Below are 22,930 nucleotides of genomic sequence, written 5' to 3'. Positions count from 1 at the left end.
AATTAAAAATGAATTTGCATCAGTACAGGCAAATTTATTTAATCCTGTCTGTTTTTATTGCTGTTGCAAGCCAGATGAAGAGAAGTAAAGAGCTTAGAACCTGATCTTTGAACAGACAGAGACCATAGGTCAGAAGCAGCCTGGGATGCTTACTGAGGAGTATCCAATGATGACACCAGAAAACCAGGAAGATACTGAGAAAGTGCTTGATCTTGTTCCTGTTTCTCCTCCTGTTGTCCCATCCTCTCAGTCTTTTCAGTAGATAAAAGACTCAGAAGCACCTCTCCAGCTGCCACTCCTCCCACTCCGTCAACTGCCCCCACCCCATGATCAGCCACATCTGCATTCTTGTCACCTGGTGATCATGCCGTCTCCTTAAGTCAGGGTGGCCAATAAGAAGAGAAAGCATAAGTTTCCATGATTTCCAAGATGGCGCCGGTGTGTGTGGCTGCTCGTCTGTCATTCTCTCATTTGATTATGTTTATACTGTTTCTGACCTGTGTCATCTACGGAACTGAGTCTCTGCTGGTGTATGATCGCAACACACTACTAGACCTCCAACCTTTGGTCCAGGATATGGAGTCATTTGATGTTGCTGGCCAACAATCCTTGCCCCCGCTTCTGTCGGAGATTAGGAGTCACCTGTTCCGGGTTCCTGCGCTGCTTTCACGGAGGAGACATCGTCGTCGTCACGGCAAACAAAGCGGCCGGCTGGTGAAGCTGAAGTTTTACATGACGCACTGCTCTCCTTTTACACGACAGTCGCATGGATCATTTCTGGGCTCTCGGGTGCCTCGGCTTTACTTGGATCCCGTCAATGTCTGCTTGGTGCCAGTGGTCGGCGTTCAAGCCATTCTACACCGCCATCCCTGTCCTTCCCGGATCAACATTCGCCGACAGTGTCTCCAAAACCTGAGACCGCTGTGCCGGGTTTCCCAACCTGTCGAAGCCCAAGATCCAGTTCCTGTCAGGATTGGCCTGGTAAACGTCAGGTCGCTTGCGAATAAAACTTTTCTTCTTCGGGACTTTTTCAGTCACCAAAACTTGGATTTTCTGTGTGTGACTGAGACGTGGCTAAGTGTTGGTGAGTCCAGTACTCTATCTGAGCTTTTACCGGCGGACTGTTCTTATTTTAATTCACCACGGGCTTCGGGGAGAGGGGGAGGCACAGCGACTGTTTACAAACAGGACTACAAATGTAAGTAGTGTTTTCTACAGATGCTTTTCCACAGCTTTGAGTTTACGTCATTTGAGATGAGACACGTAAACCCAGTTTTCTGTGTTGTCGTCTACCACCCCCCCAAATATAATAAGGATTTTATAAGCAACTTCTCTGAATTTTTAGCTGGGATTATAACTAACTATGAACATGTTCTTATTGTTGGAGACTTCAATATACACGTGTGCTGTCCTGATAAGCCTCTGGTAAAGGACTTTTTAAGCCTTCTGGACTCTTCTGACCTGGTACTGGCCGTATCCGGCCCTACACATGAGCACGGACACACACTGGACCTGGTTATTTCCTGCGATCTGCCTGTGACTAACCTGGACATCTGTGACTCTGTGTTCTCGGATCATCTGCCTGTTTTATTCACTGTTACTTTGACATCTACTGCAGTTAAAACTTGCGCTGCTGTTCGGTGCTGTCGGATTATAAGCCCTTCCACTGCCACTCTACTGCTTTTCTTCAGCTCTGTGGATCATCTGACTTCCTTCACTCTGATACAGAAGAGCTCTGGTCCTGGTTCTGTTCTTCCTGTCAAACCATCCTGGACTCTGTTGCTCCATTAAAAACCAGGCAGCCAAGGATTAAACCTGAGCCTTGGTTTAATGACAGAACTCGTGCTGTAAGGAAGGAATGTCGCTGTGTTGAACGAAGGTGGAAAAAGGATAAACTGCAAGTTACTTTTTTGATTTTAAAAGACTGTTGGCGTCTCTACCAGATCACAGTTAAAGAGGCTAAAAGGGAATATTTGGCAAATATCATTTCCTCAAACAGCCAAAACCCACGTGTTTTATTTAACACCATTGACTCTGTGTTTAATATTCCACAGAATGCCTGTTTGGAAGCTTCTCCTGACATGTGTGTTCATTTTCTGCATTTCTTTATTGAAAAGGTTGGTAATACCAGGGCTCTTATCACAGCTCCTGACTCTGACCCCTCTGTTTCGGTCCCTTGCTCTGCTGCTTTCAATCAGTTTGAGCTTGTGACTGTCTCACTTTTAGAGGACGTGGTTGGCCGCATTAAGTACATCAGGTTCCCCCCGTGATCCTGTCCCTCCACGATTTTTTATATTATAGATATTTTATCTAGCATAGGGCAGCCTGTTTTTGCAATTATAAATAGCAGTCTGTCCTCAGATGTGGTGCCCTCTAGTTTTAAACATGCAGCCATTGCTTAAAAAACCTGGCCTTGATCCTACTGCTCTGGCAAATTATCAGCCTATTTCGAAGCTGCCTTTTCTTTCTAAGGTTTTAGAAAAAATTGTGTACTGTCAGCTGACAGGTTTTAGATGACAATGGCATTCTGGAGGTTTTTCAGTCAGGTTTTAAAACTCTTCATAGTACAGAATCTGYTKTAATAAGAGTTTTTAATGACATCCTTCTTGCATGTGATTCTGGTAACCATGTTGTTCTGATTTTACTTGACCTAACTGCTGCCTTTGATACAGTAGACCACGACATTTTAATATCGCGATTACACCACGTTGTAGGTATTGTAGGTATTCTTAAATGGTTTAGGTCTTACCTGGAGGAGAGAACTATTTCCATGAAAATTATTGACTCTGAATCATCTGCTTCTTCAATGCCTTATGGTGTCCCGCAGGGTTCAATTCTGGGCCCTCTGCTTTTCTCTCTGTATTTACTGCCTCTGGCTTCCATCCTTAGGAAGCATGGGATTTCATTTCATTGTTACGCTGATGATTGTCAGATTTATTTACCCATGAAGCAGAAGGATGTCCATTCTATCAAACATCTGCTGGCATGCCTAGGTGATATTAAAGCTTGGTTGGCCTTGAACATTTTAAATTTTAATGAAAAGAAAACAGAGGTGATGGTGTTTGGACCCAGTGGCTCCTGTGAGTCCTGCTCTGTTGACCTGTGACCCTTGGAGGTACATTTTAAACATGTTATTACAGATCTTGGTTTAAGGTGGACAGTGATTTTAATTTGGACAGCCAAATCAGAGCCGTGGTTAAGTCCAGCTTTTATCATTTAAGGTGATTGGCGTCAGTGAAATCTTTTCTTTCCAGGCAGCATTTTGAAACAGTGATCCACGCTTTTATTTTGACTCGATTAGATTACTGTAACTCACTTTATCTAGGAGTCAGTCAGTCGCTGCTCTCACGTCTGCAGTTGGTTCAGAATGCTGCTGCACAACTTTTGACAGGAACTTGAAAGAGGGAGCATGTGACCCATGTCCTGGCCTCACTTCACTGGATGCCTGTATATTTTAGGATTCATTTTAAAATTCTTATGTTTGGTTTTAAATCACTGCATAATCTTGCCCGGCTTACCTCTCTGAGCTTCTTCACCCCTACGTACCTTATCAGTCACTCAGGTCAGCAGATCAGCTTCTCTTGGAGGTACCAAGATCCAGGTCAGAGAGGCCCCTTCCCTGTCCACTTTTAAAGTTTGTCTTAAAACCCATCTATTTTACTTGGCTTTCAACACCAGCGGCATCTACTTTTAAATTGTATGTTTTTGTTTTTAAACTGCAAGAGTTTTTTTTATTTTTTTTTATTTTTTGTTATGTTGTGTTTTACTGTACAGCACTTTGTATCAGCTGTGGTTGTTTTAAAGTGCTTTATAAATAAAGTTGGATTGGATTAAATTGGAAGTTTTGTTTTCTTTACATTCATCAACTTTCTTACACCCTTGTCCCTAGTGTGGTCGAGAGGGTTGCTGGGGTACATCCAGGACAGGTTGACAGTCTGTCGCAGGGCAACACAGAAACAGACAGGACACAAAACCATGCACACACACACTCACACCTAGGAAAAATGTAGAGAAACCAATTAACCTGACAGTCATGTTTTTGGACTGTGGGAGGAAACCGGAGAACTCAAAATATCGTAATTAGGCTGTTTATTAGCAAAGGAATGCTCATTTTGATATTTGGACTTTTTAAAGGTGATTCAACACTTATTATTTAACACTGTGCCTTTTATAATTAATATAAGCTGGGCATTTAATTTGAAACTGTCACTTTTTTCTGTTTTGATTTTTAGACTTCTAAGAAACTGAAGCACTACGAAAGATTGTCATTGTTTGTGTAGTGGTAAAAATGACTGTGCAGTCAGTTTATCATTTAACACTTAATAAGTCCAGATAATATTGTATCTTTGGGACAAAACAAGATGTAAGTACTAGCTGGCATTTGGGTGGATGTAGGCAGAGAAAATACTTTGGCTACATTACCTCCTTTTAAAGTCAGGTATACATCTTAGAAAGAGAGATTTGTGAACCTTACAGCACAAAAAATCAACGTCTTGATTTTATTGTTCTTTTCTGCGGAAAAATCTAGGATGATACCTGGGAACCTGCAAGTAAATCCTCTCATGTTGCTGTCCCCAAAGTGCCACTTACTTCATTCAGACAGCGACCACGTCCTTCCATGATGTTACTTTTTCTTTTTTTGTATTACAAAGTATTAATTTATTTTCTTCTTTTTTTTTTACTGCAGTTGGACCATTTTACGAGGTTTTCTGTATAATATTGTTTTCGGCCATTCACTGAAATGAATGTTATGGTTGTAATATAGTAGTTATGTAAGCTTATGTTGGGCTGTTTACTGACACATTTTTGTCAAGTTCTGTAAAAGACTAAGTAAGGCTGATTGAGTCACTGCATCAGTCAGGTATTGTGCCTGTATTAAGTCTTGAAATTTAGAACATAATTGTTTGTAGATTTTGTTCAGTAAATATGACCTAAAGTCTTAAAAACTTTAAACATGGTATTGTACACATTTCATTTTTGAGTGTTTTTAATGTTGATGTGGATGTACAAAGTAAAGTCTATAAAAATACATAACAAAATAAGCACAACTTGATTTTAATATAACTAATTGGAAGTGTTTTTTATCTCAAAAAGCTATAATTTTAATATCTTTTTTGTGTCATGGATTTTGTCAATCAAGACTGTATTTGCAAAATGCTATAATAGAATTGCTTTGAAATGCAGTACATTTATTTTTAAAAACAGCAACTTTAAGTGAAGTTATTGATGAAGAGCATACATTGTAATGTCCAGATCAACTGACTGTATTAGAACCCCACATTTTAATAAACCTGTCACAAATGACATACACAATTTTGAAGAACACACAAACAAAAATATAAATTTGCATATATATATATATATATATATATAGAGAGAGAGAGAGAGAGGGAGAGAGAGAGAGAGAGAGTGATCAATATACATATAAGCTGGAATACATTATGGAAGATGAATGTTTGGTGAAACATGACCTTATATATCAAGTCATGTTTCAGACTTCATCTTCCATAATGTATTATCATAAACCACACAAAATATTTTTATAAGCAACCCAGCTCCGCAAAGTTAGTTGTAGAAATTCTTGTACGGCTGGAATCTGAAATGGAACGCAGCCATCGTACGGCAGACTGATTAAGAGAAGAAAGGAACACTGTCAGCACGTTGTGGGAGGTGGGGGGTAATACGGTTTTCAATAAGTTGACAACCGTATTTGTCTGTTGCCAAATAAGATCAAGGTCAACGATACACTCAGAAATGTTACTTCAAAATGTAGTGAAACTGTTTGTTTGATACAGAAAGAGTCATAATGAGATTTATAAAGACTTTTTGCCTGAAAAGCTGGCCGTCATTGTAGGCTGGTCAAGTTTGCCCTGTGTATTGTCTTTAAGGTATGAAGGTTAAACTGTGTAACAGATTCGTTTCCTGCACTCTTGCAGAAGTGTGTGAAGCTATTTGTTATGTGTTTTATTCAATGTAATCAGGATTTACACATAAAAAAAAGTTTTATGGAGAAGTATTTTGAATAACATGTCTACCTGTCTAAGGTTAATTATTTAAGTTAAAGTTTGCAGCTTATTTTGTGTATGCCCAGGAAACCCAGATTGATGTCCTTCAACAATACAGTTTAGTAAATTAATATTGAATCAGTTTGAGTCTACTGTAATTTGAACTACGTTAGCATAGTAATCTAAATTATGTTCGATTGACATCATGTTTCTCTAGGAGAAAAGCACTATGTTAAACTGTGTAAAACAATCTAGGGTTAGATTGGGGTTAGGGTTAACCTGAACTCCATCACTAATCTCAAATTGAATGGTAGAGATAGCTTCATCTTCAAATGCTTTATGGAAGTACTGTACTGGGCCTGATGGTGTTTCAGGCCTCTGTGGTTTATTTCATCATTTCATAAGCTTGCAGAAAAAAGGCCTAAAGAGAATCTAAGTTAAGTTGTGTCCATCTAATTATTGTAGTTGAAATAGAGGTCTCCCCCTTTTGGTTTGTAAATGCATCCAATATCAAGTTAATGTTGTACATTTCATTAAGATTATTTCACTAAGTTGGGACCCTCTGTTTTAAAAAAGAAGTCATGTCCAAATCTGAAGCATTTCAACTAAATGACACCGACAGCAAGTTGTTCTACCAAACCTTAGTTGGCTTCTTTTTTCAATTGTCAACTGTTGAACATAGACATGCTTAATCACGCTAGGTCTATGTAGGCAATTATAATTTTCATATGTCCTTAAAGAGTACCTAAAAGCTGAACAACTTATTTCTTCTGACAATTTCTTGAAACCACTTCTTGTTTGTCCAACATTTTAATATGCTTCATTACTGACTTGTCATCAGCTGATGGATATAGAACATGTCCTGAAGAATCCACTAAATTAGATGTTGTTTTGTTTATAAAATCATGCCTTTATGATTTTTGTATAAATACATGTCATTAAACAAAATTATACCTGAATATCGCATTAAAAGATCACTTTGACAAGTACTGAAATTTTATTTTACTTATTTCTTTTTAATAAAGACATTGACAGACAAACTGAACTGCATTCAATTGAGCAAGGATAAGAAATTGTTCCACCAGTACACACTTTGTGCATTCTTTGGATTAAGAAATAAGTCAGAGCTGCACATATTAATAAAAAAAATAAATAAAAGTAGAAGATCCAAAAAGATGTCTTGGTTATGCTAGTTACTACAGAATCACTGAGACCTCTTAACGTAGTATTGTTGCCATTTTTAACTGCTCAACATAAGCACAAGTGTTATTATTCCACTTCAAGTAAAAATAGTAACAAACTATTAAATTAACTACAATTTCTCTTATTACCTAGAAAATTCACTAGATGTGCAGAAACATAAGTGAAAAAGAAACACACTCAATGACATGCCTGCGGAAGCAATTACAACTCTAGTAAGCCCTTTTAGAAAGTACAAAGACACAAACAAATTAACTATTTAAAAAAAAAGAATCAATAAGATAAAACACTATCCATTTGGAAACATGAAAGCACAAGAACAAATTGTATTGTCTCTTTGTGACTTATGAGCAAACTAATATATATATACAGTGTGTGTGTGTGTGTGTGTGTGTGTGTGTGTATGTGTGCGTGTGTGCGTGTGTGTGTGTGTGTTTGTGTCACTGACAAAGATGTACTGCTGCAAAGATCTAAAGATCTACAATGGTGTGACAGTGTAGATCTTTGCAGCAGTACATTCACAAATGATTACAGACTATTATCAGTCACTACTGAAGTCGTCGTCAAAGGTAACACTCTCTGCTCCTGATAAAGTCTGTAGATCAGGGGTGTCCAAAGTCGGTCCAAGTGGCCCGGCATCCTGCATGTTTTAGTTCTCTCCCTGGTGGTAGTAACAACCTTTTCAGCTTGTCAGTGTTCATCTTAGGCTTCTTACGAGCCATCATTTGATGCAGGTGTGTTAAACAAGGGAGAGAACTAAAACATGCAGGATGCCGGCCCTCCAGGACCAACTTTGGGCACCCCTGCTGTAGATAATACTCTGTTGCCTGCAGCTTCATCTGTTGGTGCTGCAGCTCTCTGAGGATGATGCTCTGGAGACCTCTTGGACCTTCGTCAGTTAGGGCACAGGACATAGTTGAACATAAATAAAAATACAAAATTTAGATGCTTTAACTTTTGGTATGATTATGCATTACTTAAAAACATACTTTTAAATTTACCTCCCGATAATAGGCTGGAAACTCCTTTAGAGTGTCTTCATAGGATGACAGAGATTTCCAATGATGATCCATCAACAAGGATCCTCTTTTCCTCTTCCAGTCTCTTTACTATCATGATGTCATCGATTGCCCTTGTTTTTGTGTGAAAACTGACAGAGTCTGAAATGCATTTATGAAAAGGACAAATCAACTCAGTAAAAGTTTAAATTTGTAAGTTYAGGTCAACATCTGGAGTATCTAGTCACATTATCTGTCAGGTATGATGACAGTAACATATTAGTGTATGTTTACTTACCACTGTGTGATTGTTGCCATGGCAATGTTGTCTCACCGGACAGGATCTCTTCCAAAGACAGAACGTCTGTGTCTGTATCAGTCTTCAAGTGACCAACATCTTCTAAAGCCAATGCTAAGATGTTTTCTCCTTTCTGATCTTGCAATGAGCCTTGGCACAAGCTTTGTGTACATCTGTGTTTGCACAAACATGCACAAACAACATCAACTGTGTCAAAGATGTTTAAGCAGTATGTACCAGCAAGGTTATTCAATGCCTGGTCAGTGTTCCTTACCTTACATTAATGGGCTTTGCCATGGAAAATTGAGAGAAATGGCTTAATTTTAAGCAGGTGTTGGAGCTCAGGACAGCTTTTTGTTAGTTTTCATGATATGGCCAGGACTTGCATGTTACATCCATGGGGAAAAAGTGATTGTTTGTTGGCCAGCCTTTGTTGAAAAGAACAAGGGTTATGCAAATATCTCATACCCTATCTAAGAGCACTAAGCAGCACTCCATGTATACCGTTGAGAAAAGTCGAGCTCATCCCACTTCCCCATGCTGGAGATTTTAGTGTAATAGTAATAATAAAATGACATCAAGACCCAACAGTAGAGTCAGACGGTAATAAAATTGATCTGGTTGTGTTTGTTGTTATTGTGTCCTGCAAACTTTGCTTTAATTCTACTTTTTTCTATTTAATCATAAAAAATCATAGTCAGGCAGAAAGAGAGTCATGGAACAGGAAGAGCTGATTTTCTGAGGAAAGGGAAAGTTTCTATCTTGCATCAGTATAAAAATAGTTCAGACCATTCCTTATTTTAAAGCATTAAAGTTTTAAAGAATAAAATCTAAACATTTTGAGTAATTGGATAAAACCCAAAGTAAAATACTTACATTAATAATAATGACTTATAATTGGGCCAATAATTAATATTGGTTTAACCAGTGGTTGATGTTGGTTTGATTATAAGAATATTTACACTTACTCTTACACTTGTGGAAGTACTTAAAGGTGAAACAAGTAACTGTAACATGGTATCAGATAAKTAGAATAATGGATATTCTCGGTATCTTTTCAGAAATGTCTGCAATAACTCACATTATGATTATAATAAGAGTAACTAATAAGTTATGGTTATTATAACATTATAAATGAATGTTAAATCAGAGAAACTAAAAGATGATAAATGTGATTTTGACATTGAACTTGAAAAGGTGTAAAATGTTGTAACTGTAATTAAAGGTCACTGATGTTGTTGGGGACCAGGCTGGGGTAGTTGTGTTTTTTCCAGGTTTATCCACCAGAGGGCTCCTTGTGGCTACATCTTTTCAGAAGGTGGGCCAACGGGTCTCAGTTGACGCACCTGCAAGAAATGATCATCACCGTGAGGAGTATATGAGCAGCAGGCGGCCAGTTCCTCCTCGCCAGAGTGTTTGCCAGCACAGAGCCCTCATAGAGTTGCTTAGCAGCCTGTTTTTTTTAATTCATAGCCTCTTTGCGACCTAACCTGTCTTTGTGGATCCTCCCTAGGTCGTTGCAAGTTTCATTGGAACCTTTCGTGTTACCCGAGTTCGGAGGAATCCTCTCCTGCCGCCCCTGCACCATTCCCTCTCGGTCTAGCGGGAAAGACCAACCTGTCTGCCCTTCAGCCTTGCGAACCACCTGGTCAGCCTACAACCTGGAAATAGCCTCGCCTACCCGGATCCGCTTGCCTCTCCCCGCTCGCTCTCCAGTCACCACTAGTAAGAACTTACAGAGTCTCCTTAGAACTGAAGATTCCCATCCGCATTTGAACTCACCATTGCTCTCTCCCTGTGTGCAGTATCCCCGGACCCTGGACCGAAGTAGATCTCCCTTTGACTGTGATATCTTGTGTTCTTTTTGTCAGAGCTGTAAATAAACCTTTAACTAGACCCATTTGCCTCTGAATGTTTCTGCATGTGGGTCAAGAACCTCAAACCCATCATGACAGATGTTGTGTTGGAGGTAGATGGTAGGTGAAAAGTCAGGGGAAAGAGGAACTGATAGGAGAGCGGAGGTAACCAAGGCCTTATTGCTAAACTTCCACTTTCCTAAGAAAAGGTTGGGCAAGCAACAGAGGTAGGAGGACTGTTGAGCAACTCGGGGACATTAGAACAGACATCATGTCATGAGGTCTCCAAGGTGATGGATATGAGATSATCTGTCCAAGCAGTCAGCCAATGAAACAGGCACAGCAACAAAGCTAGCCAATGCAAACACACCAAAAGGTGGATAAACCCTTTATAAGGTGGGTGCAAAAGAGGAATCTTTGGTTGGATCCTTCAGGCAGCTTCGAGCCAAGATCGAGATGGACAAAGAACTCTGCAGCTGAAGAAGGGCCACAGAGCCGAAGACTGTTCTGCACATGGGGACCAACCCGTTTGCCCCGCAACAAGTGGCGTCAGATTGCACTTCTCACATCAGCTGGGTTTAGACCCCCAAAGACAAAGACCAAGGCAAAGATGAAGATAAAGACAAAGGCAAAGAACAAAGGCAAAGAGGAAGAACTGGTGTGTTCCTTCCGTGGGACCAGGAAAATCGTGGGACGAGGAGAAGGGAGCTACACAGCTGCAAGACAATAAGCTGAGGACCGCTACACGCATGAGGAAGTTACCCTGAGGCCCGAGACCTGCCACTCTAAGTCAGTACTCTTCCTGTACTGGGAGCCTCCTGCTGCTGCAACAACACCTTCTTCATCATCAGGCCAGTTCTGGGGTTCAAAATGCCAAACTCCGTCCATCTCTCTCAAAGTTTTCCTCTTTTAGTTCTCAGTGTCAGCATTAGGGAAAGATAGGCTAGATTATTGATTTTACTTATTTGATTATTTCTGCTACTGAATTAAGCTGTACTGACCCTTGCAAAATTGCCTTACTAATAAAATAATTAGCATTAAGAAAATCTAAAAGATGTTGTGGACATTCAATTAATGAGTCACCTTAAAGTTCTTTGATGGTCATAAAATAGCTATGAAGTTTGATTCTGGGAGGAAAAAGTAGAAAATGTTTTATAGGTTGCCTTTAGCCAAAACTAAAACAACACCCTTGAGACTCGCCCGAGTCACTAAAACCAACCTGCTTCAGTAACAAGTGCAAGTTGTAATAAAGAGAAAGTGCGACCGTTAACAGGTGTGCTCTGTGAAACTAGTTGATTGCAGGCTGCTCAATCTGGCTAATTCACARGGTGAARAAGGGTGGGACATCTGGAGGGGGAGGTCGTTAGAAACCAGGCTAGTCTTTCTCGATGCCAGCTTAAACAGAGTTTACTCAGTTCTGAACAGGGTAAAATCCCATGATTTAGAAAACTCAAATTACCCGTTAGATGGAGAGCTGGCTGCACATCTCCCTCCTCTGAGAAGGGGAAGTAGACTGAGAGAGAAGGGGAGGGAGGTGTTGCGCAATAACAACGGCGTTACAGGTCACTTTGCCATGCCGCCATTGCCATGCCCTTTGTTGAAAACTCTTGGCGCTTTAAAGCAAGTGAGACCAACTTGTTATCTGTCATCCAACAAAGAATCATCTTCATTAGGTCGAGCAAGCCAGAGATGGAGCATTCCAATGAAAAAAGGCACTTCCTGTTCTGAGGGGGTGGGGCTTAGATGACGTCAGGCTATGACGACATACCATCATAGGGGATCCAACCAGGATCAATCTCTCTTAGTTCAAAAAATCTCTTAGTTCATTATAACCTGTCATAATGGGTGCAACTCGCTTGACCCACATGCAAAATACATACAGGAGGAGGTGAAATCAGTTAAATAAAGTTTATTTCAGAGAAGAGCAATGAATGTGTGAGGTGAGTTTTCTTGTATGGAACCACAGGATCTGGATCGTCTTTGTTCTGAAGGCAGGGAGAGTGGAGAGGTAAGACGACCGATTTCAAAGAGAAAGTGTGACGACTGATTTAGCTTACTAGGTGAGATGAGGATGTTCTGCCAGGGAGGGGAAGTTAGTTCACTGGAGCTTGGGGGTTCGAGGTGTCCGGTCAGGTACAGATGACTGGAGGAGTACGGAGGTCACTGGAGGATGATGGTGGTAGTACGTTGGAGGGCGGGCAGGTAATCAATCGGCAGACCGAGCGGGTATTCGCCAGTTATGGATGAACAAACCAGAAGAATCTTCTTGAGGAGGTCTTAGGTCACAAAACTGAGGGACTCGAGCAACACTGTGGGTAACCCCCACGGCGCGACGAGGGAAATCCTGCAAGGAGGTCAGAGGTAAGGTCAGGAGCAAAACACTGAGAAAAAACTCAAAGACTGAGCTAATGATCATTACAGGCAAACACTCAGGCGCTGGAGAACTGGTTGCCCACTCCTCTTATGCTCGAGTAGATGACGCCGATTACATGCAGGTGTGCAGGGAACACACCCTCCAGGCAGCAACCTCCTGGCTCTTCCTGGTGGAAAAACAGCAGAACACCACCCCACAAGGCCAAGACTCCAGTGCCCAACATAACCAAAGTAGCGAATCAGAAAATACAACAGCAGATTTTTAGTACTGAAATTGCTCATGTATGTTTTATACAAGTTTGAAGATCTTATAACATGCTAATTTTTGCGATCAAAATCTGCTGTTTGATGCACCAGATAAGAGGAGAGGTCAGGTCAGTTCTGTGCGGTTCAGGAACCAGTTTGAAAGAATGAAAAATCATGGATAGCGGATAAAATTCGACCCCACTTTTTTTGAGTAAAATGTTTCACTATGAAATAAGCACATCTATTTTTCCTACCCTGGTAAAGTACGTGGTAATGGTGGCTTAAATAGTGGGAAGTTTCATCCCATGATCTTAGAGACCTGCATGGTCTCCGGCATGCAAACAGCAACAGATCATTACGGGCTATACATCAGAACGCATCAGATAGTAAAAACCTGTATGATATAAAAGTAATTGAGCTAACACAGCTAGTCAGACCACTGGGGTGGAGCTGTCTTTTCTTCTTAACACACACAGTGGTCTCCGAAGACTTTGTATTTTGCATTTTTATCTAAGGTGTTTCCTTTCTGGCTTTGGTATCTGATGACTATGTTGAGCTGTTGGTGTAATTTTACGCATTTGATTGTTTGAATAAATTCTGGTTGATTGTGAAGTTTAACAGTGACTGTTGTCTTTGTAGTTTCACTTTTACACATGACCATAATGGACCTGGGGAGACGAGATAACAACGAGCAACAGGTAGAAAAATATCCCGTTCTCAACATGTAGTCTTTGATGAAGACTGTGGTATTTAATACCTTGATGAGGTCTGCCGTATTTACTGTAAAAGCTCCATCTTCTAAGTTAGAATCAGGAAACGTATCTTTAGCCAATTGCAGTAATTAATTCCACACATCAACTTTTTGAAAAATAAAGTTTACGGATGTAATAAAATCATTCTTGCTCTCTATCTTCATACTTCATGTGTGTTGTTGTTGATATGAGCGTGTGTGCATCATCAGACTTCTGTGCACAAATTTGTGTGGTGCAGCTGGCAGCCGGGCAGACAGGTGGGCTGGTAGTTTTCCCCTTCCAGAGAGTCGTAGCCTCACAAATGTTCCTCTCATTCCTGTTCTTCGTGCTCCCCCCTCCCGCTGCGCTGCACTACCTTCTAGTCTTGTTAGCTGCTGTTTTTTTAATGCGCTGTCCCAATCTGGAGGGACATATGTAGTCACACATTTCAATCCCTTGCGCTCAGCCTCCTTAGAAATTGTCCCACATAAATGTTGCAAATTAGCGGGACCAAATGGCCTTTTATGAATTCTTCTGTCACCCAAACAATTTTCCATTGGCAACTTTTATTCTAGATTTGATGTGCATCTGTTAAAGGAAATAAAGGGGAAAACAACAAGAAAATGGCTTGAACAGATGTCTAAGCTTCCATCTGTTACGAACATTGTCCGTTTTCCTAAAATATGATTTATGAAAATTAAAACAAAAGACATTGGGATTCTGAACTTGGAACATTTGTGCCTGGATTTCCTGGCTAAACAAACTGTGTCTGAACGAAGTGCAGCACTTGCTGAGATGCGAACAATGTCACCCCAGTAGCTAAAGCATTTGTCCATGAGTGTAAATGTAAGCGTTTATGTGGTCCAGAGTAATGTGCCAGAACCCTCTGCCTCCTCCCTCCATCTGCTGAAGCCCCCCAGCTGGACCAAGGTCACTTCTATCCTCTCCGTTGCTACGGATGTGCATCTGTGTGTACATGCATCTAAGGCTGCGTTCACACTGCAGCTTGAAGTGACCCAATTCCAATTTTTTGTCTAATTGGATTTTTTTGCTATGGCCGTTCACACTTCCAATTAAATGCGACCTGTATGTGTTCTGCAGTGTGAATGGACAAACGACCTGAAGTGTCTCACATGCGCAGTAAAGGGCGTAATAATGTAAGCATTCTTAGTGTTCTTTGTTCTTTGTTCTGTTGCAAGTAACAAGAAACCTTCGACATATAAAACTCAGGTTAAAACAAATGTATTTTGTTAAAACAGTGTTTCCTAAACTTGTTCAGACAGAGGGACCACTTCACCCATATAACAAACACTCATGGACCACCTAACCTGAAATTACCCCCACAATAACACAACTTATAATTCAACCTGAAATGAAAATATTAGTCTCTTAACTCACATATTGTTGTATTCTTTGTTCATCCTAATGAAAAGAGTTGTGCTGTTTGGTAAATGTGACTGGTCACAGCAAAGCCATGGACACGTCTACTTGGGCTTTTTGACTTATTTACAGATTCTGAAAGTTTCTAAGCTTTCCAGTGATGTCAACAAAAACACACACACAAGCCTTTACAACAGTCTTGTGTGTATTAATAACATTTAGGGCTATTTGTGATTTAGAAGCACAATTAAAGAAAACTAGATTTGAATTGCTTTAACAGAAACAAAAAATCATTTTCTGCATCATTAAATATAAAAATAATTAACCCATTTCTATCAATGACATTTACTTATTGTGCATAATTATATAATTATTTTTATTTTATTTAATACAAATAACAATAGCTGTTGATGTGCAAGCAGCATTATTTATTACTAAGCAAAGTCATAAAAAACAGAAACGTTCGTAGAGTCGAGTCCTTCTGCTCACCACATAGAGCCGTTCAAACAAATCCAATCACTAGTGAACGACACATCAACACTCAGCAGCTGTGACTCAGCTTCCTCTGATCAAAGTGTAGGTATGTAAACATACCTAGACTTGTTTTCTTTCCACTGGTACCTGCAGCTTTTTTTTTTTGAGTGACCCTGTTTAAGCCAGTTTTCCATCATTACCTTTAACACAATCCTTTGGTAAGCCAACTGTAGCGTTGCACCTTGAGCTCACGTCACAGGAAATAAATGGTTGTTTACATGCAGTACTCGTGGACCAGTGACCTGGGGACCACAATTTGAGAAAAACTGTATTAAAACAAGGGTTTCTTGTTTTAACACTAAACTTTCTCCTTATAACAAGATATTTCTCCTGAATTTCTTCCCAGTTAAACACTTCTACTGTTCTACAATATACAACAAAATTAGATGAACCTCTATTTCTTTATGCTAACACTATCGCTAACTTACTTTCAAATGTTCCCGAACAAATTGGGTCAATTTGAAGTTGCCAGTTCATGAGTTGTAACTGGTTCCTTTTCTTGGTAGTGTCAGCTGTTGGGTGGCAGCAGTCTTTGTAGGAATGTTTTTAGGAAAACATTCCTACAAAATGTTTAAATTCAGATATTGTTATTACGCAATAGTCAGCCACACCCCTACCTCCTCTCAGACTGACTACTGACCAGCTTTCCACCTAACGGGTCCGAGAAGCCTCTTACTCCAGAGTATTACTACAGATGAGAATTTAGAGGACATTCTATCTAAGCTGGGAGCGAGAAAGATACGTCTAGACTAACTACCTTCAAATCCTGAAATTATGACCTTTCACAGTTAATGGGCCAGACATCTAAGTAGCCCGTAGTTGCCTGGCTTCAGAAACCACTCAAGTTAACGGTAGCTCTTCCTCTATTAATAACGTGCACTTGTTAAAGTCTAGATAACTTTAGAGACTCGGCACGAGTCCCAAGGTCATTATTTATCATAACCAAAGAAACGTCTGAAGCCCCCTAATTCACTAGGATCATGAACATTGATTTTATGTTAATCAGAAGAATTAATTTTCAGATGACTCAATTAATTTAACTGTCCACCACATCAATTGGACTTTAATATTTTATTAGCAAGCTTTAGCAAGGGAAATGACATACAGCTACTTCAATCAAAAATTGAAGTAGCTGTATGTCAGAGGGAGGGAAGTTTGATTTCTAGAAATTTAGAAATCAAACCTCCCTCTAGTCCCTATACTGTGTCACCGATCTACAAGAGAGGCCTTGGGATGCAGTTCCACTCGTCCCCAGATGCTGAGTTGGTCTTGGCAGCAGAAACTTAAATATCCATGGTCAGGGATCTGTCTTGTTCTGGCAGAATCCTTTTTAGAATAAATCCAAAGTCAAACTGGTGAGAATCCCCCACAAGCTCAGTTCTTTATCCATAGACGATCTTTGTCTATCCCCTATGTCTACTGCAGTATTGTTGAGATCTTTTTGGTCGAGTGTAGGGCGATTGTCGAATATGAACCCGGGCTGTTGGTAAACGAATCTTGTTTCCTTCTCGAACAGTGCAAAGTCTTCACCTCCCCGTGGTTTCAAAGCGTCGCCCTTGTCTGATCTTGCATCTTCGTGTGGTCTTGACTCGAACACTGAGGAACAAAGAACACCTGTTCTTCTCTCGCATGTATTTTTATACCCTCTGTATTTCAGTTGTGTGCGCATCTGCGGCTTACACAATTCTCTATACTTCTGCATTTCGGTTGTGCATGCATCAGCTGCTTGCACAATTCTCCTTGCAACATTTTCCTTGACGTCAAACACCTTGGTTAACCATTGACTTCTTCCCCACTCGACTCTTGAACTTCCTCTTTTACTACTGCTGAAGTAGTAAAAGAGGATGTTGAATGCAGTTCCTATCTGCACTCAACATCTGGTGCTCTTTGCGTTTCACAACACCACTTCCTGTTTCTTCTGTGCTCACTCGCAGCCTCTGGTTTCAACACAGTATGAGACTTTGCCATCTAACTTGAATAAGAATATTCATTTATGATTTTTTTCCATTTACCTCTTAAATCAAGTTCACATAACTCATCACATTAATTAGTAGTACATTTTAAAATAAGGATTACATAAGTTTTAATCACACCAAATCATAATACAGATTTACTTATTGCTTCTAGATTTCTGTTACAATAAAGATTATATAAGTTTCAATCAACATCCATCCATCCATCCATTTTCTTGCACCCTTTTTCCCTCAGTGGGGTCGGGAGGGGTGCTGGTGCCCATCTCCAGCTAACGTTTCGGGCGAGAGGCGGGGTACACCCTGGACAGGTCGCCAGTCTGTCGCAGGGCAACACAGAGACACACAGGACACACAACCATGCACACACACACTCACACCTAGGGGCAATTTGGAGAGGCCAATTAACCTGACAGTCATGTTTTTTTTTTTGGACTGTGGGAGGAAACCGGAGTACCCGGAGAAAACCCATGCATGCACAGGGAGAACATGCAAACTCCATGCAGAAAGACCCCAGGCCGGGAATCGAACCCAGAACCTTCTTGCTGCAAGGCAACAGCTCTACCAACTGCGCCACTGTGCAGCCGTTTCAATCAACATTAAATCATAATTCAAGATTACTTGTTGCCTCTGGATTTTTGTGATCTGTTTTCTGTGTGTCCTGGAAAGATCTCAATCAGTCCCAACCAGGTTTCACAACAATATTCACCTCAGGATATCTGCAGGTTTCTTAGGGTACAGAACTATGAACAATATCGCAACACCAACACCGTGAGTGTTGGTGTTGCCTACTATTCATATAAAGTACTCGGGGACCACTTCTTTATTATTACACATCCACATTTGTACAGGACGGGTGGCAACCCTAACTGTAGCGTCTATTCTATGCACCTTATAATGCGGTGCGCCTTATATATGAAAAACGTTTTAAAATAGGCCATTCATTGAAGGTGCGCCTTATAATCCGGTGCGCCTTATAGTGCGGAAAATACGATACACACTTGCTCTGCAAATATTGGTGCTATTTGCAAAGCAGCCAATACAGGAGTGCAATTTATTTTCCTTAGTGATGATTGGCTCTACCCTCTACAACAGAAATATAGGACTGTAAATACCATCTTCTACTGTGCATAATAATGCCTATTCATGTATATTTGGTGTTTGAACATTTAAATAAGCAGTTAGAAGCATATTCAGAGGGAGTCTCAAGTACTGGAGCATTTAGCTGTGTTGTGACCTTTTTACACTTATATGTTGTTCAGTATGATAAGTGACTGATTTACAATTATATGTTAAGCATAGATTACATGATTATTATTAATTGAATTGAACATGATTGTATATAATTACAAGGATGAAGTGAAATATATTTAAKTGCAAGACATGATTTATTTGAAAAGAAGAAGTCTTTTATTTTGAAGAATGCTTAAGTATTTGGTTCTGTTTTGTCACTATCTTGCTTTGTTGATATTTTGGTTGTCTTGGTTACGAACAGCTGTTGCCGTTATCAGCTGTCGCCGTTTTCGCTCTTCAATAAAGAACTGAAACGAGCCTCCGTTTTGTTTGAAGAAGCTTCACTCCGTAACAAGCTGTTTGCTTGTGGCTGTAGTCCTGAATCATGGTGACTTGTGTTGGATCAACTATATGAATAAAAAGGTTCAAGAACATTTTCAACTGTGTAGTCACATAATACAGCAATCAAAACATTTGGTATTTAAAATGTTAAGAATTTGTTTAAACAAATTCCATCAAGTGCAGCTAATTCATAAGCTGAATTAATTATTGCATAACAGGTGAAGTACTTGAAGGATTCTTCCTCAACTCATCATCAGCCCTGGCCATCATCAATAGTAACAGATTTTGTGATAATGTAAGGTGTCAGGAGCTGAAGGCCAAGGATTGAGGCTCTTCAAAAGAGAATATGCCAATATTTACTCACCAACAATGCACGATAGAGTACAACGCAGCGATTCAAACTATAGAGGTTTGTGATGAATCTCAAGGCTTCATAGTAAACTGCCAAGAGAACTAAGCACTTTGACGAAACCTTCATATAAATTACATCTCCAGTCAAGCAAAAACACAAGTCTGTTCTTAAATTCAAAATAAAGACAAGGTTTAATTCAAAAGAAATATCTGAGTTTCATCTTCAGTTTCTTTTACCAACAGTTTTATACGAGAAGTTCAATGGGAGAAAAACAAAAATCTAAATCCTGTGGTACTTGTATAGATCAACCTTCAAAGCATGAAGAGAGGTGATAGATGGAAAATTCAAAGAATTTCATTTAGAGTTAGAAAACATCATTTTGATTTTTAGGGCTAATATACAACTGCATAAAGTTTGCAATTTGAAACTATATTAATGGATTGTAGGCACTGATAAAGTCCTGAGGTATGGATCCAATGGAATACTTCACAGGGTCTTTGGAGTAGAAATAGAAATTAGTGTTGCATGAAAGCTGCTATTCTTTACTATGTTCATTCTCAAAGATAAATTTCTTTATGTAAAAAAATAGCTTGCTAAAACTGAAGATGTTTACTTGCAAGCTTGCATTGCTAGTTTCATTAGTTCACAGTTAAACAACTCACTATTGTTTGTCTTTGGCAATAAAAAGAAGTTCAACAAGCTAATCTGCTCTTATTCTAAGGATTAAATCATTTTTGCAAATGTGGTGGGATGGTGTTCCACCCTCCCCCACTCTGTGCACCGGGCGGGGCGAATGCCTTTATAGTTGGGCGGGCCGCTGCAGGGTGCGTGCGTCTTTGTTTCTCCCACTGTTGCTACGGTCGCCGGCTACATGTCGGCTTGTGGGTGTGGTCGACTCGTCTGTGATCGTAAGTGGCAGTTTTGCTATCCGTGGCTGAGATCATGGTTGGTTTTTGGGTGCTACACCTGTCGTGCGTTTCTGCAGTGTTGCTCTGATGGCTAGTGATGGGTAAATGAGGCGTCATGAGGCGTTTCGACTCATAGCAACACCGTATTGATACTGTGTTGATACTGTGTCACTCAATACTGACACCTGCTGGCCATTAAAAATTCCTACAGGCAACGTAGTGATTTGATGACCTAGTCTATACAATAGGATTTAAGTCTTTRTATTTTATTGAATATTATATGTTGTATTATGTCATATCTTCAGTTACATTTAAAATATATTTGATATACAATCAATAAAGAATGTGAACATGTACCACAAAGTGAAAATTTAAGTGAATGTGTTTTTGGAATGAGGATGCATGGACAGTTTTTTTCCAACATATTTTTATTTTAAAAAAGTTTTTACAACATTTTGAAATTGAGCCTGTTACGCTTTTTTGACAAAATTTCTGCTGTAGAAAAAAATTAAGTAAACTCTACATTTACAGCGAACCCTTGTTTTTCTTAGGGGTTGCGTTCCGAAAATAACCTGTGAGGCGAAATCCGTGTAGTTACCTTTAGTTTTTACAGTTATTACACAGCATAAATAAATACTGTACATTAAAACCAAAGAACAAAACCTGTTTTCAGGTCAGCGGATGTGCGTGTGCATCAGTCGGGCCTTATTAATGTGATCCGCAGTCATGTCATTAAAGCGTTTCCTCCAAGCTGCTTTGCGAGATTCAAAGCTGTATCTACGGCAGAGCGACGGATCTCATCAAACGAGCCTCCGGTCAGGTTTTGTGCTGCCTCTGGCCACAGTTGTTTCTTTTTTTTTCCAGCAGACATTGAAAGTTTCTATTTCCATCTCCTGAGTGGCCAATCTGTATTAAACACCGTAACTTTATTGGCACTCAGGTAGCGCGGAGACTGTTTTTACCAATCATATGGTCAATTGGGACGAAGAACACTGTGAAAAAAAAACTACACAAAAAAAATGCTAAACAGAAAAGTGAACCGCGTTACAGCGAGGGTTCACTGTATATGAAATAATTTATAAAAAGCAACTGAGTAATTTGTAGAATGGCTGTATATCTGAGTTTATCTAGGTGAATCTGGGACTTCATTCTCATGCCTGGCCTCATAATGCCTCAGCATTGAAAAGGTGGATTTAATTCGATTTGAAGCTGTTTACTTGAAAAGACTTGACATTTTTTACTCAAAGTCTTAAAATTTTGTCTCATCGGATTTTTTTTTCCTCTCCTTGGGTTGCCACCGTATCGTGGTGGAGGGGTTTGAGTGTCCCAATGATCCTAGGAGCTATGCTGTCTGGGGCTTTATGCCCYKGGTAGGGTCACCCAAGGCAGACAGGTCCTAGGTGAGGAACCAGACAAAGCGCAGCCCGAAGACCCCTTATGATGAACACAAACTTTGGACTTCGTTTTCCCTCGCCCGGATGCGGGTCGCCGGGGCCCCACTCTGGGCTTTTACCCACAGAGCCCGGCCGGGCTCAGCCCGAAGAGGAGACGTGGGTCCCCCTTCCGATGGGCTCACCACTTGTTGGAGGGGCCAAAGGGGCCGGGTGTATTGTGCTATGGGCGGCAGCCGAGGGAGGGGACCCTGGCGGTCTGATCCTCGGCTGAAGAAGCTGGCTCTTGAGACGTGGAACGTCACCTCTCTGGTGGGGAAGGAACCGGAGCTAGTGTGTGAGGCTGAGAGGTTCCGGCTAGAAATAGTCGGCCTCACCTCGACACATGGCTCTGGTTCTGGAACCAGTCTCCTTGAGAGGGGCTGGAYGTACTTCGACTCTGGAGTTGCCCACGGTGAGAGGCGCCAGGCTGGAGTGGGCATACTTGTTGCCCCCCATCTGGGCGCCTGTACATTGGGGTTCACCCCGGTGAACGAGAGRGTAGCCTCCCTCCGCCTACGGGTGGGGGGACGGGTTCTGACTGTTGTTTGTGCTTACGGGCCAAACAGCAGTTCGGATTACCCACCATTCTTGGAGTCCTTAGAAGGGGTACTGCAGAGTGCGCCTCCTGGGGACTCCCTTGTTCTACTGGGGGACTTCAACGCTCACGTGGGCAATGACAGTGAGACCTGGAGAGGCGTGGTTGGGAGGAACGGCCTCCCCGATCTGAACCCAAGTGGTGTTCTGTTGTTGGACTTCTGTGCTCGTCACGGATTGTCCATCACGAACACCATGTTCAGGCATAAGGGCGCCTGGTGCACTTGGCACCAGGACACCCTAGGTTTGATGATTGACTTTGTCATTGGATTTGCGGCCGTATGTCTTGGACACTCGGGTGAAGAGAGGTGCGGAGCTGTCCACTGACCACTACCTGGTGGCGAGTTGGCTCCGGTGKTGGGGGAGGAAGYCGGTCAGACCTGGCAGGCCCAAACGTGTAGTGAGGGTCTGCTGGGAACGTCTGGCGGAGTCCCCTGTGAGACGGAGCTTCAACTCTCATCTCCGGCAGAACTTCGA

General features: G+C 40.9%; 1 long non-coding RNA gene across 2 annotated transcripts; it reads right to left on the bottom strand.

The window, feature by feature from the left end:
* Nucleotides 1-7,031: 7,031 nt before the first annotated feature.
* Nucleotides 7,032-9,043, bottom strand: LOC103477553 (uncharacterized). Of its 2 annotated transcripts, none has more exons than XR_001777543.1 (3): nt 8,502-9,043; nt 8,195-8,365; nt 7,032-8,094 (listed from the first exon to the last, which is right to left on the bottom strand). It is a non-coding gene; the product is annotated as an uncharacterized LOC103477553 (long non-coding RNA). The 2 variants fall into 2 exon arrangements; XR_535666.2 differs by having other exon boundaries at nt 7,033-8,094; nt 8,207-8,365; nt 8,502-9,042.
* Between the last annotated feature and the right edge of the window lie 13,887 nt (nt 9,044-22,930).

The sequence above is a fragment of the Poecilia reticulata genome, linkage group LG2 (genome assembly GCF_000633615.1).
Source record: "Poecilia reticulata strain Guanapo linkage group LG2, Guppy_female_1.0+MT, whole genome shotgun sequence".
Lineage (NCBI taxonomy): Eukaryota > Metazoa > Chordata > Actinopteri > Cyprinodontiformes > Poeciliidae > Poecilia > Poecilia reticulata.
The sequence above is the reverse complement of the archived record's forward strand: the minus strand, read 5'-3'. Positions and strand labels throughout refer to the sequence as shown.